Raw genomic sequence first — 19883 nt, 5'->3', positions numbered from 1 at the left:
TCAAGAGTGAAAAGTGTGAGAAGTTCTTATCATGTCAGACAATATCTGTAGGAGGAATGGACCAGTCAGTTTGGGCATGGATCTTTTGTTGCTTTTAAGAGTTGTCCATTATTTAAAATGTCTTGCTCACAGACTATGTCTAACTGCTGGGTGATTCTGACAATTTGTTATTTGCAAATGGAATTTTTCCTTCACTAACCAATTTAAGGAATAGCTCAATATGACCAATATATTCTACGGATAATATTAAGAGACAGACTGCAATCAATAGTATCCAACGAAAATCATTTAATTGCTCTTCCACCCATTACTGATTGATTCAGAACTTCCTAAAACATTCAGAAATGTGTTTCCATGTTCTGAATCTGATGCACAGAAACTCATTAAAATCCAAATGATGCAGGATTCTTGGTATGCTTTCAGCTTGAACTCTTTTGCTCCCACGCATAAAAGTCTAGATTTTGCTATATTGCATTTTCAAGAAGTCAAAACTTAATTTATCTCTATTATGTAGTCAATTATCACTTGAGCTCCATCTCTGGAAAATTTAACCCAAAATGATTGTACACTGCTATGGATGTGATACGTATTAGGGTTCCCATATTTAATTTTACCTGATCTATTTCTCTATTAATGATAGACATCGTACTTAGCTCATCTTCCTTCAATTAGAACAGCTAAGTCTTGACCGAGTGATAATATTCCCAATTTTTGCAAGTTTTGTGACGGTTTGCAACTCAGGTTGAGGTTTAGGGTGTAGGTTTGCTCGCTGAGTTGTAGGTTTGATATCCAGACGTTTCATTACCTGGCTAGGTAACATCATCAGTGGCGACCTCCAAGTGAAGCGAAGCTGTTGTCTCCTGCTTTCTATTTATATGTTTGTCCTGGATGGGGTTCCTGGGGTTTGTGGTGATGTCATTTCCTGTTCGTTTTCTGAGGGGTTGGTAGATGGTATCTAGATCTATGTGTTTGTCTATACGGCATTGTGGTTGGAGTGCCAGACCTCTCGGAATTCCCCGGCCATGTCTTTGCTTAGCCTGTCCCAGGATAGATGTGTTGTCCCAGTCTAAATGGTGGGTTTTTTTCCTCCGTGTGTAGGGCTACGAGGGAGAGAGGGTAGTGTCTTTTTGTGGCTAGCTGGTGTTAGTGTATCCTGGTGGTTAACTTTCTTCCTCTTTGTCCTTCGTAGTGTTTGTGGCAGTCATTGCGTGGAATTTTGTAGACGACGTTGGTTTTGTCCATGGGTTGTACTGGGTCTTTAAGTTTGTTAGTTTTTGTTTGAGAGTGTCGGTGGGTTTGTGTGCTACTAGGATTCCGAGGGGTCTTAGTAGTCTGGCTGTCATTTCTGAAACTTCTTTGATGTATGGTAAGGTGGTTAGGGTTTCTGGCTGTGTTTGGTCTGCTTGTCGTGGTTTGTTCTTGAGGAATCTGCGGACTGTATTTTTTGAGTATCCGTTCTTCTTGAATACGTTGTACAGGTGGTTCTCCTCTGTTTTCCAAAGTTCGTCTGTGCTGCAGTGTGTGGTAGCTCATTGGCCAATGTAATGCAAATATCATGATAATATTCCCAATGTCATGCAAAAAAATTAGGAATTCGATGTACACAGGCTAAATGACCCTGAGTTGATTAGTTTTCCATATACTATCATTAATGTAAACTATTTCGCAACATTAACAGGCTGACTTGGACTTGGACTTGGAAAATCTTTGTTTCTTTGCCATTTTTTTGCTGGGAAAGATTACAGTATTATTTCTTGTGCATCAGCTATGACTCAGTGGTAGCAATCCCGTCTCTGAATCAGAACATTCAACTCCAGCTCCAGGCAGTCGAGCACAGGGTGAGGAGAATGTTGCATTGATTTACAGATGAGATATAAAACCGAGAACCACATCTCACTGCAGGTTGATGCGAAAGATCTTGCGGCACAAATCAAAGAAGACCAGAGGATTATTTTCTTCATGTTCTGGCCAAACCTGCAAAAGCAGATTTATCTAATCATTATCCCATTACTGCTTTTGCTTATACACCTGTTGTGCACAAATTCGATCCTCTATTCCTGAAGAGTGACCACTCTTCAAAGGAATGTCTGGACAGCATAGGAAGGTGTTTTACAATTCATTCTAGACTTTACAGCCCATACACACCCTTGCCAACTGTTCACTTATTTGTCTTCCTGTACACAGATAACGTCTGATGAAGCTTTTACTTAATGTGTGGCTCGATAAATTACAGGTCACACTGATGTCTATCATTGCCTCATGAAATGACATCCATCCTGTGAAGCTAGACCAAGGACGAGACAGAAGCCCTGGTGATCAAGTCCTCAATGTTGAGACAGATGGTCTTAATGTCTTAGAGATATACAGCATGAAAACAGACCCTTCGGTCCAACTCACCCATGCTGACCAGATATCCCAATCCAATCTAGTCCCGCTTACCAGCACCCAGCCCATATCCCTCCAGACCTTTCCTATTCATAAACCCATCTGAATGGCTTTTAAATGTTGCAATTGTACCAGCCTCCGCCACTTCCTCTGGCAGCTTATTCCATACACGTACCACCCTCTGTGTGAAAAAGTTGCCTCTTAGCACTCTTTTATATCTTTCCCCTCTCACCCTAAACCTATGCTCGCTAGTCTGGACTACCCGAACCCCAGGGAAAAGATTTTGTCCATTTATCCTATCCATGCCCCTCATGATTTTATAAACCTCTATAAGGTCACCTCTCAGCCTCTGACGCTCCAGGTAAAAAAGCCCCAGCCTGTTCAACCCCTCCCTATAGCTAAAATCCTCCAATCCTGGCAACATCCTCATAAATCTTTTCTGAACCCTTTCACGTCTCACAACAGTTTTTCCATTAGGAAGGACACCAGAATTGCATGCAATATTCCAACAGTGGCCTAACCTGTACAGCCGTAACATGACCTCCCAATCTTGTACTCAATACTCTGACCAATAAAGGAAAGCATACCAAACACTTTCTTCACAATCCTATCTACCTGCGACTCCACTTTCAAGGATTTATGAACCTGGTCTCTTTGTTCAGCAACACTCCCTAGGAACTTACCATTAAGTGTATAAGTCCTGCTAAGATTTGCTTTCCCAAAATGCAGCACCTCACATTTATGTGAATTAAACTCCATCTGTCACTTCTCAGCCCATTAGCCCATCTGATCAAGATCCCGTTGTAATCTGAGGTAACCATCTTCGCTGTCAACTACACCTCCAATTTTGGTGTCATCTGCAAACTTACTAACTGTACCTCTTATGCTCACATCCAAATCATTTATATAAATGAAGAAAAGTAGAGGACCCAGAACCGATCCTTGTGGCACTCCACTGGTCACAGGCCTCAGTCTGAAAAACAACCCTCCATCAACATCCTCTGTCAAGAAATCTTCTATCATTGCCTGATGTGGTCTACATCTGGCTTCAGATCCATGGCAATGCAGTTGATTCTTCAATGTTCCCTGACATGGCTGAATAAGTCATTTTAGTCAACTCAAAAAGTAATAAATCCAGACAGGCCACCTGCAGTTGAGCTGTAGGCACCAAAAAAAAAATGACAATGATGCACCCAGACACATTAGCATTGCACAATACTCCTTAATAACATTTAGGGGCTTGTGCCAAGATTGGGAGAGAATAGAATAGATAATAATAAAGTAACAATCTAATGGAATCAATCCATACCTTAAAGTCTACAGTCTAGACTCCATTTCACCATCACGCGTGTGTGTGGTCTGTCCCATTGGCAGGACAGACAGACTCACCAGAAGAAGTAGCAGAGTAGTCCACACTATTTGGAGGGGAGGTCAGTTGTCCAGGAGTCCTTAACGTTGATTCCAAGTACCATTAAGTCTCATTATATCAAGTCAAACCTGGGAAGGAAATCTCTGGTCATTATCACCAATAGCTTCAGTTGATGAATCAGGAGGCTTTCATACGAAAGATTATTTGGAGAAGCACTACAAGTGGCAAGGGCACAGAATGAACTCTGGGTTGGTCCGTCACCAGGATTGGCTTGGTAGCATTACCACTGACAGAGCTAGCCCAGTCATCAAGTATACAACTGCTGGACTTCCCACAGCAGTTAACGGAAGAACCAACAAAAGAGAAAAAAACCTTGTCTTCACTAATCTACCTGTCTCATAGAATCATAGAGATGTACAGCATGGAAACAGACCCTTCGGTCCAGCCTATCCATGCCGACCAGATATCCCAACCCAATCTAGTCCCACCTGCCAGCACCGGGCCCATATCCCTCCAAACCCTTCCTATTCATATACCCATCCAAATGCCTCTTAAATGTTACAATCGTACGAGTCTCCACCACATCCTCTGGCAGCTCATTCCATACACGTACTATCCTCTGCGTGAAAAAGTTGCTCCTTAGGTCTCTTTTATATCTTTTCCCTCTCACCCTAAACCTATGCCCTCTAGTTATGGACTCCCCGACCCCAGGGAAAAGACTTTGTCTATTTATCCTATCCATGCCCCTCATAATTTTGTAAACCTCTATAAGGTCACCCCTCAGCCTCCGGTTTCTCCAACAGTTTCTGTTTGCGTTTCACTCTTTAAACTTAATTTGTTTGATCAAACTTTAGTTTCTCCTGATCTTTTGGTGGCTTGTTTTGTTTTATAATACATCTGTGAAACAAATTGATGTTTCATTGCATTCTAGGTTTTACAGATTTGTGTAGCTAATTTCTCTTCTGCTTCTTAGTTGCTAGGTTTATTTGTAATGTGATTTCCTTGCTCATTCTACGCATTTATTGAAAAGTGCCGCCTTCATCAAAAACTGTTTTGTCAATCTATAAACATGACCCTGACTTTCCAGTTGCTGGGCAATTTAATTCAGCACCATACTCTCATACCTTCACGCTGCAGCTGTTCCAGTCCAGTATACACAAGCTCAAGGAACACCTTTTCTTCCAGTTAGGCATTTTACAACTCCCCCTTCCCTGAGCAGATTTCCATTCTTGGCCACCTGCAAACTGGAGGAACACCTCATCTTCCACCTCTGGAATCTACAACACGGCATGAACATTAAATTCGCCAGTTTCCAAATCGCCACTCCCACACCCTATCCCAGATCCACCCTCTTGACCTGACCTACTTGTCCTTCCCACAAACCTATCACTCGCCACCTACCTTCGCTCACCAATTGCCAATCTTTCCCATAGCCCTGCCCCCACCACACCTTCCCCAATTTATCTCTCAACCCCCTTCCCCACCCCTCCCCCCACAACATTATGAAAGGCTTATGCCCAAACATCAGACATTGCCTGACCTGCTATGCTTTTCCATCGCCACACATTTCGACCCCAAGGAACAGCAGTTCAGGCCACGACACTAGATCATTCCCGTTTGGTCTGAAGTTGACTCCTGGGTCAGTATGGTCTCAGCCGCTCGGGGAATACACAATGATGTAGGAAGAGAATCAGTGATCTTCATTTCCTCTTTGGCAATAATATCTTTGCTGAGATAAGGAGACCAAACTTGCACAAGGTACTGAAGACTTAGACTGTAAATTTATGGCACCTTTAGCCAAGCTGTTTTGTTATCAATACAGCAAGTGTATCTAGTCACCAATGTGAAAAAACTGCCGAGGTGAGTCCTTCCCCCAAAAGATAGGACAAATCTAATCGGTCCCATCATCCTCTTCTTGAGCATCAGTGAAGAGATGGAAAGTACTGTCCACTACTGTATCAAGCACATGCAAACAGCAGTAATCTATTCTCTGATGCTCATTTGAGGTTCAGCCAGGGAAAACTTGTTGCTGTCAGCCATATTCCAAACCTGGACAAAACAGCTCAACTCTACAAAAGGAGGTGAGAATGACTGCTTTTGACATACAGCCAGTCCTCGACCAAGTATGATACAAAAGGAGGCCTAGCAAAACTGGAGTCAATGGGAAATGAGAGGGAAACTCTCCATCGATGTATCATAACTGGCACAAAGAAAGTTGGTTGTGGTTGTTGAAGTTCAGTCATCTCAACTCCAGGACCTCTCTGCAGGAGTTCACCAGGGTAGTGCCCGAGTTCCATGCCATCTGCAGCTCTTCAGCAATGACCAGCCCTCCATCATAAGGCCAGAATTGTGGACGTTCACTGATAACTGCAGGATGGTGTCAGCCATTCACAATTCCTCAGATACTGAAGCAGACCATGCCTGCAATCTAGTAAGACCTGAGCAACATTCAGATTTAGGCTGACATGTTGCAAGTGACATTTGTACCACACACATGTGCTAGGCAATGATCATTGTCAGATTCTTGCTTATTGGCAATCTCCCTTTGTCAATCCATGGCATTTCTATCACTGAATCCACCGACATAAACGTTCCGGGGGTTACCGTTGACCAGGAACTGAACTTACCAGCTAAATAAATACGGTGACTACAAGAACAGGTCAAAGGGTGGGTATTCTGTGGCAAGTTAGCCATCACCTGAGGCACTAAAGCCTGTCCACTATCTACAAGTTGCAAGTCAAGAGTGGGATTGAATAGTCTCCAGTGGGTAGATAAATGCAGCTCCATCAAGACTTAGGAAAATTAAAACTATCTAGGATAAAGCTTGATTGGCATGATTTCACCAATTTAAACATTCACTCTGTGGGAAAAGATCTGCCACCCTGCCAACTCACGATAGGCCCACAAAAGCAAATTGGCCAACGGTACAAAAAAAAACACTCAGAATGCCCAACCAGGCTGACAAGCCAAACCAAACAGCCCACACAGACAAGGGAATACACTTCAAGCTCACAAACATGTCAGAGCAACAAAGCTATACAAATGTCCCGAGAGCAGTTTCACAACCCAGCAATACCAAAGCCACACAAAGAGCAGGTCAGACAGAAAGGCACCAGCAAGAGCATTGTTCCCAGGACAAGACAATGAAAGCACCTCACCACTTCAGAGGAGACATTAACACCTACCTGCGAAGAGGAATGGAACCATCGATACTGTCAGGATGTTGCATTGTGTGAAGGAACAGGAAATTCATCCAATAACTGTTTTCCAGTTAGCATCCTTATAACTGGATTACCCCATTTCCAGATACATTGTATTTTCCCCATTCTTAATTAGCCTTAGTGTACAGCATGATCATAAAAACTGGTCTCATCCTCAGCTCTGGGAAGAGAATTCTTGACTGCCTAGGCAGACTGTCTATATTGTTTCAGCTTAGTCAGTTTCTTTTCTGCCATATTATCCTACTAATAAACTGTTTGTCAATTTCACTTCGAACTGTGCTTTGTGATCTCTTAAGTATTGGACAAATTTCTCCAGCACACTTCCTCCACTGCCAATGCACAGTCCCAGCAATGTGTACTAGACATAAAACACATTACAGCAACCCATCAAGGTTCATTCAACAGTCCCTTTCAAATTGCAGTTTCTACCATTGAGAAGGGGCAGGTTAACAGATACATGGGAATACAAATATTTGCAAGTACCCCTCCAAACTACACACCATTCTGACTTGGAACTGGATCGCAGTTTTGAAGCTACCTTCCTAATAGCACTATGGGTGAATCTGCCCAGGACATCCCGCAGCAGTTCAAAAGGCAATTCACCACTACCTTCTCAAAAGAATAGCAACAAACATTTATTGAACCAGTAAGACACATATCACATGAAGAAATTTTTTAAACAATTATATGGTCCAACATAAATTTCATTGGCATAGAGATTTTGAAATGATTTGTTACCTCACTGGTGGATGGATCCAAACTGGAGTATCAATATGTTGGCATAAGGAAATTGAGATCTGCACCAAGTAATGAAATATAGATTGAAACTTTACAGAAATGTATTTCTCATTGTGCCTGAGCATGAAAGGTTATGCATAAGAAGAATGGATCCTAAATTTGGAGCAGAATTTATTAAAATGGGTCTTCAGTAGGTTGATCCTGACTGCACCTGCAGTGGAATGAGTAGTAATATAGATTCGCTGTCAAACCATGTTCACTGAAGTTTCATACTCTCGCTCTCAGATCTCTAGCCCTATAGCTTTCAAAGTTGTTGTTTTCAATGTTTCAATTTTCCTGTTTACTGGCTACTGCCAGGAAAATCCTTTGCAGTTTTTTTGGATCTAGGTGAGATTGGTTCTTTTGTACTTATTACAGAACTGTGTTCATTCATTGGAGTAAGTATTAATGGCCAATGTACCGAACCCATTCCTCTGGCAGAAAAAAAAACTGCAAGCCCTCTGAATGTTACTGGACTCGTTATTCTTACCACCTTAGTAGCATTTTCTCTGTCAATAGTGGAAGAGATGATATCGTTTCCAAAACCTGACAGCTCCACACAGTAAATCATGAAGGCTCACAGACAAACTAAGCCTATTGTTCAGCTTCTGCAACAGCATTCTTTATTCCCAATGTTGTTTTCCTTTGTTCATCCGTCCACTGCTTGCTATCATGAGGGAATTCTCTCACCAACATCCTGAGAGTCAGCCTGTTGGTGTAGCTCTGTTACATGCGTTGCTGGAGCTAATTCAGCCACATGTTATGATCTTCCTGGTTACAACAAACAAAAAGAACTAAATTAGTTGACCAACACCAACGAAACATTAATGGATAAGATTTCATCTTTTCACAACTTTTTGCTTTCACAGTCAAACCAGAACCACTGTAAAATCACCATGAATTTACAGGCAAATTGCACTCCGTGTAAACTGCAAATCACACTTTAAATAACACCAAAAATCAATCCCCCAGGTAATCCACTTAGCATCAATTCCAGTCATAAAGTCCTTCAGAGCTCTATAAACTGGTCTGGTGAAACTTCATCTCCTTTTCTTCAGGCTTTAGCCAATAATTCCCATCAGCAGCTTAAGGAGAAAGTGAGCACTACAGGTGCTGGAGAGTCAGAGTCAAAAATGGTGGTGCTGGAAAATTGCAGCAGGTCAGGCAGCATCCGAGGAGCAGGAGAATTGATGCTTCTGGCCTAAGCCCTGCAGTTTAATCCCATTCAGTATTTTCACCAAAAGACATACTTTCTCACATCCTTCTTAGCTCAGCCCTATTGGTCTTCATCTATTGGTCTGCATCCAACCTTCCTCTTTTGATTCTGATTGCGCCAGCCTGTTTTCATGTTGCACTCAAGCTCATGGGTTTGAATTTGATTGAATTTCTTCAAGGCCTGTGGCGGGCCTTGGAGGTTCAGTTTAGTTCTTTCAACCCATTTTCCAATCTCTCTCCAAGTTCTAGGCAGGGGCCGGTGACAGAAAGTTCCACAAACACCTCCCGAATTGACAGATCCACCACAGATACAGATCCACTCTGGAATGCAACGCCACACATGTACATTAGCTCTTCTCCCCACATCTACATTATCCAGCACTGATGCCAACTTGCTGGGCACCATCACATAGGCAAAGGGCGTGGTAGCCTGATTCCAGGGGCCAGCACTGTTGCATTATCATTTACACCACTGGCATGCAAATCTACAACCAGTTCTAAACCAAATTTCTAAAGCTTAGAGTCATATGAGAAAAGTAGAGAACTTTCACTGTTCGAGAGAGAACAGATGACCAGAAAGTGACTGGGATGGCCCTTGCCCTATGATTTAAAGAGATGTCTCCTTCCATCCCAAATGCTGGGGGCAATCTGATGGGGTGGTTTTCCCATCTGTTCATCAGCTAGGTAGGATGTGGATGGAAAATAAAAATAACAACACAATCCTGCTATGTAATTCAACAGGACAACCCCATACCAGATTTGGTAGAGTTCTCCCTGTAATAATCAGCTTCTCCTGTATCCTTCCTGTAACGTCAAGGCTTGGGAATCTGCTACAGGATTTAATGAGACCAAGTGCAGAAAAGCCCTTATAGCCAGGTACAAAATTTATGTAGCTGCTCTAAGTAAGCCATTGCTGGTTAAGCGGTCTGAATTCAGTGAGGATGTCACAGGCTGCACATTCTGCTGAACAGGCAAGTCTGAAGTGTGGGCGTTTCCATTCAACCTGAATTATCTTAACTTGCTCCCTCCAGGAATCAACATTCAGCTTATAGAGTTTGTTCGAGTACAGTGACCAGCAAACAACATTCATTAGCGCAGGTGCTTCAGGAATCAGGGCGACATGGTGGCTCAGTGGTTAGCACTGCTGCCTCACAGCTCTAGGGACCTGGGTTTGATTCCACCCTCAGGAGACTGTCTGCGTGGAGTTTTCACATTCTCCCCATGTCTGCATGCTCCCGTTTCCTCCCACAGTACAAAGATGTGCAAATTAGGTGAATTGGCCATGCTAAATTACTCCATACTGTCCAGGGAAGTGTAGGTTAGGTGTTTTAGCCATGGAAATTGCAGGCTTTTATGGGTCTGGTAGGGATGCTGTTCGGAGGGTTGATGTGGACTTTTTGGGCCAAATGGCCTGTTTCCACACTGTAGGGATTCGATGATGATCCTAATGATGCTTATAGATCAAGTGAAAGAAGCATTCTATGATGACGTCAAGAAGACAATGTGCCCATTAGGAAAAGTATTGGTGATTTCAGTGTCTGAGTGGACACACACTTAAATACATAGAAAGAAGTACTCAGAAACCATAGTATTAGCAAACTCTAATGTCCAGCTCCTTCTCTGCAGGAGCAGTGAGTTTGACTGACCTATGAGAAACATAGACTTGCAGCTAACAGACAAACTGAAACCAAAGTGGATGCATCACACATTTAAACACTGGCACATTTGGATGATATTATTGTATGACAGAGCTATCTTAAGGAGGTGTGCATTTAGTGGTGCACAATGCTGATCTGCTCTTCAGCTTGTCAGGAATATTATGTCTTGGAAGATATATTAATATACTTCAGCATAGAATCAAGCTACAAAAGAAGGTCAATGTAATTGCTCTTAAAGTCCTGGCCAAGAAATAAGAATTAGAACACAGACTGGTTACAGGAATTTCTGAGATCCCAGAGGAAGATATTACTACTTAGATTAGATTAGATTCCCTACAGTATGGAAACAGGCCCTTCGGCCCAACAAGTCCACAACAACCCTCCAAAGAGTAACCCACCCAGACCCATTCCCCTACCCTATGTTTACCCCTGACTCATGCACCTAACACTATGGGCAATTTAGCATGGCCAATTCACACAACCTGAATGTCTTTGGATTGTGGGAGGAAATCGGAGCACCCAGAGGAAACCCACGCAGACACAGGGAGAATGTGCAAACTCCACACACACACACACACACACACACACACGGAATTGAACCTGGGCCCCTGGCGCTGAGAGTCAACAGTGCTAACCACTGAACCACCATGTCACCCCAACAATTCATTTAAGATTCATGGAGAAAATTAAATGACATTACTCGTAACATGGCATCTGAGGTCCAAGGATTTGTTGAACAAAAGCACCAAAGCTGACTTGGCAACAATGACCAAGACATAAGCAAACATCCAGGTAAAGTGCACAATGCTCACAGATCTTACGCATCTGAGAAAAAGTCCCCATCAGGAAACACCAGATACCAAGGCACAGAGCACAAGCTGCCGGCTAAATGAAGGAGGAGAAGAACTGATGGTGGGAAAGCAAGGCTGAGGACTTTCAAGCAGCTGCTGATAAAACTAATCTGAAGGCTCTATCTGAAGGGCTGTGATCAGTCTAAGAATGCTTCACAACAGCAATCCATTGTCTCAGGAGGTAAGTATTCAGCTCCTAACAAATAGGCCTGAAGCACTCTCTTGTGGCACATCACTTCAGTAATCTCCTAAACCAATAATGCAGAGTGTACAATGTTACCACCAAGCCGTTCCACCATGACAGAGAGTTTGCTCCCAATCCATATCAAGTGAAGGTCCCAAAGGGCATCAAACAACTTTCTAAGTCCAACTCGTCAGGGGTTGATGGCATCCCACCTGTAGTACTCAGGTACAGAGGACTCTCATGGAAACTCACTAGTCTCATCCAGGCACTGTGTCCTAAAACTACAAAGAAGTCTCCAAACAGAAAGGGAATAAATCCATCAAGGCCAATAATACTGGAATATTACTTTGTTCAGTAGCAGGAAATGGTTTCACCAGGATTATTTTTAATTGACTTGTCACCCACCTCATTGATTCTAGTGCTCAGAGCTATAGTGTGGCCTCTGTGCAGGTTAAGCACAACTCAATATGATCTTTGTAGCACATCAAATTCAAGAGAAGTCCTGCAACCACACTGAAGCCCTTGATATGGTGTTTATTACCAGACTGAAGCATTTTACACTGCAAACCAAGGTGGTCAGTGGAAGGTTTTACACAAATGTTGCTGCCCTGAAAAATTGATCTGTGCCATTTTTACATTTCAAGATGGTATAATGGCCAGCAATGATGCAAAATGGCATTAGATGCCTTTCCTGTCGCCAACAGCATTAAGTAAGGCTGTGCATTGGTTTGAGCTCTGCTGTACGCATATCCTTTTTTCAGCCCATGCTCCAGTGTACATTCAAAGATTTTAATGCAGGAGTGCATATTCAGTTCAGGACAGATAGGTAACCCTTTCAATTCACAAAGGCTTGTACAAAAGCCACTGAACAGCATCTGAGTGAATTTTATTCATGGTTGACTGTACTTTTATAGCTTATACTCTGAACAGCATTTAACTGGTTGCTCATCGTTTCACCCAAGCTTCAGAACACTTTGACCTGACAATAAGTTTGAAGTTTGAAACTAGAACGAGGGGGAATAGCTTCAAAATAAGGAGAGGTGAATTGAGGGAGAACTTCTTCACCCAAAGGGTGGTGAATCGCTGGAATTCCCTGCTCAATGAAGTAATTAAGGCTACCTTGTTGAATGTTCTTAAAGCAAAGATAGATTTTGAACAGTAAAGGAATTAAGGGTTACGGTGAGCAGGCGGGTCAGTGGAACTGAGTCCACAAAAAGATCAGCCATGATCTTATAGAATGGTGGAGTAGACTTGATGGGCCGGATGGCCTTCTCCTGCTCTTGCTTCTTAGGTTCTTATGTCCTTATTAAGAATATGGAAATCTTTAATGATTTGGTCTTGTACCCTGATCCCACAGCCTGAACACACTACTCTGTTCAGTACAGATGATGGGAGTATTTTCTTGAATAATCTTATATAGGATGATAAAATTGACCTTTGTCTAACTAAATCACCTTTGGTATCTGGCAGGCTCAGTCACAGATTTTATAAAGAGTATGGAGTTTATCACAGAATCAAGATCAGATTCTACCAATGGTTCTTACATCATTTCTTTATGGCTGTGAGACTTGAATAATTTGCTGTCATCCCACGAAGTAATTGGAGACATTCCATTTTCCTACCTGCAATGTATCCAGACAAATTCCCATCACGGAGGTCTTTGTAAAGTGCTGCATACCAGGTAGCAAGAACATGCTGTTTAGAACTCTGCATCACTAGGCTTATCCCACAATCTGCACGGAGTGCTTCCATATAACATATTACATTACATAATGGGATGGCACCGTGGCTGAGTGGTTAGTAATGCTGCCTCAACCCGAGTTTGATTCCAGCCTAGGGTACTATCAGTGTGGAGTTTGCACGTTCTTCCTGTGTCTGCATGGGTTTCCTCCGGGTGCTCCAGTTTCCTCCCACAATCCAAAAGATGTGCAGGTTAGGTGAATTGGCCATACTAAATTGCCCATAGTGTTCAGGGATGTGTAGTTAGGTGCATTAGTCAGGGGTATATGTAGCATAATGAGTTGGGGGAATGAGTCTGGGTGGGTTACTCTTCGGTGGGTTGGTGTGGACCTGTTGTGCCAAAGGGCATGTTTCCATTCTGTAGGGATTCCATTAAAAATGCACATAAATAAATAACAAAGGCAGCAGTTCACAGCCAGCCAAGCACAGGAACCTGTGTCACAGGACATCCCAAACCCACATAGAAAGCCAAATAGAAATCCGAAAACCCAATACAGAGCTTGCTTCAAATACAAGCAAAAAGAAAATCAACCTCTGAGTGGTGCCAGAGGAAAAATCTTGGTCATCAAGCAATTTTGAAATTTGAGAGCAGAGTCATGTGCCACAAGGACAAGCAAGCCCAATGGAAAGCCAATGATTACAACTTTCCACCCACACTGACCTCCTTTGCAACAGGTTTTGCCACTCAAGACTTCACCTAATGTAACACATGTGATAACAGCCTCAATTTGAAGGGGAGGCAGTAGCATACTGGTAATGTCATTGTGCTGGTAATGCAGAACTCCAGGCTAATACTCTGGGGACATGGGCTTGAATCCTACTGTGTCAGATTTAGAAATTTGAATTCAATTAAAAAATTGGGATGAGGAAGCTGGTTTCATAGTTGTTCTATCTAGTCAACATGTGACTCCAGACCAAACAGCAGCATGGTCGACTCTTAACTGTTTTCTGAGCAATTAGGGATTTGGCAATAAATGCTGTGCTAGCAACCCAAGAATGACTTCAAAACATAAATCAAGACTTGGTCTAACATCACATTGAACATTAACCAAAACATACATCCATCAATTGGTTGAGTGAAATCCAACAATATGCTTTCAAACCTTGTCTGAAATCATAGCTATAATTTTTTAAACATAGCTATTACACACTCAGTGGATCTCCACTGTCCTATTTGTGACCTGAAGAGGAGGTCAACCTGGATGTCCAACATCGCTCTGTGACATTAAGAATCTCGAGGTGTGCAGAAATCCATAGGGCTGTTGGAAGTTGGGGTTGGGGATTGAGGTTTGGATGGTCAGGCAGTGCTGTTGGGAAAACCAATCTCTGTGAAATATCTTTTTTTTTAAATCCACGACAGAAGGAGAATGTGCTTTAAAAAGCTTAAAATGACAGCAAGGTCCTAAACTGAGTCCAAACATTGTGGAACATTCCCTGGATAAGGGTGTATTCTCTTGTGACAAAGGCCTTCTGAAAAATGTATTATGAAGACATACATCAAAAATCAATTTAACTGAAACAAAATAATGCTTTGATGTCACATATTCAAGAATCAGTTCAGAGGTCTTATGGAAATATTGAGGTCATTAAACACAAAGGATGGGGAGTCTTGATTTTCAATATCTGAATTGATTGTTAGGATGAACCAAACACTAAGGTTGACTGGTAATGAGTCACCAATCTGATGTAAAAGAATAAGAATTGGATTTTGTAAATTAAAAAATATTGTGACTTTTTAATGTAGATAATAGGGATTAGCCTCTGTCTCCGCTGGTCAATATTTAGTCAATATCTTGAAGAAAGACATAGTTCCACTACAAAATATAAATAACGCTGGAAACCTGAAATAAAAGCAGAGGAAACTGGGGGGGGGGGGGGGGGTAGAAAAACTCAATAGCTCTGGCAGCATCCATGGAGAGAAAAATAGAGTTGATGGATGGGTGTTAATGCCTCCAGAGGCGAGTTGAGAGGGAGAAGACTGTTTGATCAGGCAAGAGGGTGCAAGATAGGGACCACACTCCCTCCTCAATGCCTCCCTTCTTCCCCTACAATAGTAGGGAGGCTTATGTGTGGCCTTCCCATCCACATACAAATTGAAACTGTTATGACAGAATGAGAAAGAAGTACTGACACCCTTGCTTCCTTCTCAACGGTACATAATCAGTGTGCTTCTGAAAAGGAAGATGCATGAAATTCCTCAATGTGTAAATCATTTGAATAACCAAGTGTTTGTTTAAATAGACAGGATTATTCTTTCACGCGTGTACACCTTGAAAATCTAACACTACATCACTCGCTCAATGCATACAGAAACTACTGTTAAACAGAATGGTGCTTGGCTATGTGTTTAGACCCAAAAAAAGTAGTTCATAATTCATGTGACTGGCCAATTTTGGAAATCGAACATTACAGGTTTGAGGAAGATAATGCTTTCATTCCTAAAATGTAATCTAAGTGAATTCAATAACCAAAATCATACGTCAGTCATTGCAGGATTCTCTCAAAGAGATGGATTTTCTGCAGGTCGTTAAATTAGTTATTTGTATTTGAGGTCAACATAGCCAGCTTACAATGTAACTGCTCACATCTCCCTTTCAAATATGGTGTCGGGCTTAGGTGGACCAACTATAACCTGAGTCATTGTGTGAAGACATTTAGAGTCATGCCTTAAGACAATCACCTAAGTCCACTTATCCTTATTCCGTTATGTCACCCAGTTCCCGCTCGCTTCAGCTAATCTCCTGCTGGAGCCCTCATCCATGTCACCGTTACTTCTAGATTTACTTATTTCAGCACGCAGTTTACTGGCCTCTCACACTCACCCCTCCAATTATTCTTGTAGTTACTGACCTACATTGGCTCCTGCTTCAATTGGGCAATGCTTTAATTTTTTTTTTAATTCTCACTGTTTCTATCAAATCCTTTCATGGCTTTACCCCTCCTCTATCTTCATCAGCCCCACCTCAATTCTCTAAGATATCTGTGCCAATCCAATTCTGACCTCTTGAGCATCCCACTTTGAATAATCCCAACAGTGATGAATGGCCTTTGATTGCCATTGGTCAAAACTCTAGAATTCTCTCCTTGAACCTCTCCACCTTTTTCACATTCTTTAAGATGCTCCTTTGTGTTTAACTCTTTCACCAGGTTTTCAGCCACCTAACATGTTGTCTCCATCAGACTCTGTCAAATTTTATTTTATCATACAAAACAGAGGAGCCACTGGACCTGAAACGTTAAGATTAGATTAGATTACTTACAGTGGGGAAACAGGCCCTTCGGCCCAACAAGTCCACACCGACCCGCCGAAGCGTATACCACCAGCCACCTAACATGTTGTCTCCATCAGACTCTGTCAATTTTATTTTATCATACAAAACAGAGGAGCCACTGGACCTGAAACGTTAACTCGGCTTTCTCTCCACAGATGCTGCCAGACCTGTGGAGATTTTCCAGCAATTTCTGTTTATTTTATAATGTTCTTGTGAAGTTCTAAGATGTTTCCTTACATTAAAAGTACTAAAACATGCTGGACCCAAGTGAGTTCTGGCTGAGGCAGCTCCCGTTAAGACAGTAACACTAAACTTGGTATTGAGTAATGTGACGGGACTAATTACCTCTGAGTAACAGCACTTCTGAGTAACAGATACCACAGTGTACTGAATGTTATATTCAGTTTGAAAGGGAGAGGAGTGGCCATAAGACCAGTATTTTTAAACCAAAGTAAGGGCAATTAAAAGTCACCAAAGTCTTATCAGACGACAGGCTTGTTCTCTCATTAGAGGGAGACAGATAACTGTTAGTAGTTTAAGCTGAGGGTCCTTATTCTTCCGTGAGAGAAGGGGTTGAGAAGTAAGGTTGAAAAGAACCTCAGCCAGATTTGAACCCATGCTGTTGGCATCACAAATCAACCACCAAGCCAGCAGAGCTATCCAAACCCCCATGAAGCCCAACTGTCTGGGCATTAAAGATAAGCCAGCTGAAGTGAAGTGGGATAAAAGCCTCGGGGTTAAATGAATAGAGAAGCAGTGGCATTTAAAGTCATATTTCAGAATTGGTATTTATATAGTATCAAGAAAAGCTTTAAGGGGAAGACCCATTATTTTCCAAGTTGTGGTGAACTAAAGAATTTAAGGAAAGCATCAAGTGTTGGGGCAAATAAAAAGCTTCAATTGTGCAAAGATCAGTCACAGGTCAGCTAATTGGACAGAGCATAAGGATTGGTAGAGAATGACTGAAAGATTTATCAGGAGGAAGAAATTAGATTATAAAGGGAACCTTTCTGAAAACATAAAAGTATTTAGCATGTGTCTGCAGGTATTTAAAAAGGACAAGAGTAAGTCAGCCTTCGTCTTCTTGAGATAGAATAGTTCAGCTAAATTAACATTGGGAGCGTGCGTTGACAGACACAGTAACATCTGGCTGCTGATTTAAATGGCACATTTGTGTGCACACTAGCAATTGCAGTGGCTTCCAACTTCAATAACAATACCCATTTTATCCACCGGTATTGGGGTTGTCGGACTTGGGACAATTTTTCTCTCTTCACAGCTGCCAACTGACCTGCTGAAAATTTCCAGCACTTTCTGTTTTTATTCCACAAGTAGCCACGACTATTGCATCAGTACCTATTTTCAGTGACTATTTTAAACCATTCCATTCTGTGAATGTGTTTATTCTGAACTGTTTTGCTATGAAGGCTGCCAAAGTGTTTACTTATTCAGCACCATTCCCAAGAATTGATCTGACCACTGCTGTGATAAATCATATCAGTTTTCCAAGGCTGCTGTTTGGATTGAGCATGCCTTTCAGCAGCTAGTTCCTGCAAATAATGATTCATATTTAACAAGCTCACTCTCACCTCCAAATTGGAAGGCAAACCAGCTGGGAAGTAAAGTAACGTACATCTAATCCTTTTTCTCAAAGAAAGGGAGAAAAATGCTAGCTAGTGAAACAGGTAGAATTCACACCAGAAGTAAAATATGGAGTACAGAACAACCTTGGTTATCCGAACATCGATTATCCGAATTTCCAATTATCCGAACAAGATGTCAAGTTCCCGATGCTTGGGTAAACGGTGTTATCCGAACATTCAATTATCCGAACAAAATATTCCCCACCCATGTCGTTCAGATAATCAAGGTTGCCATGTAAACATAAAGAGAAAATGTAACTATGTATTTCAGCTTTGTTAAATTTTTTTATTGCTTGTGCTTGTTCATAAGATTAATGTTGGTACTCCTGACATCTCATTATTGCATTGAGTTCAGAACATGGAAACAGGACATTCACATGATCAGTGCTTTTCCTCTCTGGGTGGTACAGTGGCTCAGTGGTTAGCACTACCGCCTCACAGGGACCTGGGTTTGATTCAAACTTCGGGCGACTGTCTGTGTGGAATTTACACATTCTCCCAGTGTCTGCACAGATTTCCTCCAGGTGCTCCAGTTTCCTCCCACAATCCACATATGTTAAATTGCCCATAGTGTCCAAGGAAGTGTGGGCTAGGTGGATTAGCCATGGGAAACGCAGGGTTATAGGGTGGGAGGAGGGTTTGAAGGGGATGCTGTCTGCAGGGACAGTGTGGATTTTATGGGCTGAATGACCTGCTTCCACACTGTAGGATTCTATGATTCTACATGAGCTTTCCCCCTCCAACTTGCTTCATTTAATCCTATCAACAAACCCTGGATTCTTCCTTGTTTATGTGGACACCTAGTTTTCACTGAAATACATCTACTCACCTCAACTATTTCATTTGGTGGTGAGTTCCATAATCTAGCTCTCAGAAGCTAAAGGTGGCTCATGCTTTTGTGGCCCATAGTTTTGGATACTACCACAATTTGAAAAAGCTCCACAGCTCCCTTATCAAACTGCAGTATATTGTTGAAGACTTCTGACAGGTCACCTCTCAATCTCCACTTTTCCAGAGCAAAGGGCCCTAGCTGTGGCAACGTATTAGTGCAGGAATGCTTTCTTCATGTTTCAAAATATGTCAATTATAAACAAAGCCGGTCAACGCTGGGGTAATGGAATTTCCATTAACCAGTAAAAGTTGATCTACATTTTATCTGTTTATTTGTTGACCAAGTGAACTGCATATTTTCAGTGATAAAATATGAATAATGAAACAGAGAAAAATCTGTTCAGAAATGCCTAGTTAGTGGCTAAATAGTTCACAAAGTGTTATCAACAGTCGAATAGCAATTCTTCTAGTATGACATGTTATATCAAGCTGAAAAAAACATCCTTTGTTAGGTAATAGCTCTGCTTGTTGTCAAGAAAGACTAGAATGGGAGATATTTTATGTTTTTTTTAGGCACATGGCAAGAATTACACTAATTCCATATTCAATCAAAAGAAAAAAATGAGTAAGTTTTTATGTCAGGTTAAAATTTATAATTTGGTAATCCAGGCATAAGACTTCACTAAACAAATGGACACAAATCCATGGAAGCCATAATACAAGGTCCATGTACAAAA

Source organism: Chiloscyllium plagiosum, chromosome 12 (assembly GCF_004010195.1).
Source record: "Chiloscyllium plagiosum isolate BGI_BamShark_2017 chromosome 12, ASM401019v2, whole genome shotgun sequence".
NCBI classification, from domain to species: domain Eukaryota; kingdom Metazoa; phylum Chordata; class Chondrichthyes; order Orectolobiformes; family Hemiscylliidae; genus Chiloscyllium; species Chiloscyllium plagiosum.
Note: the sequence above shows the minus strand (reverse complement) of the source record.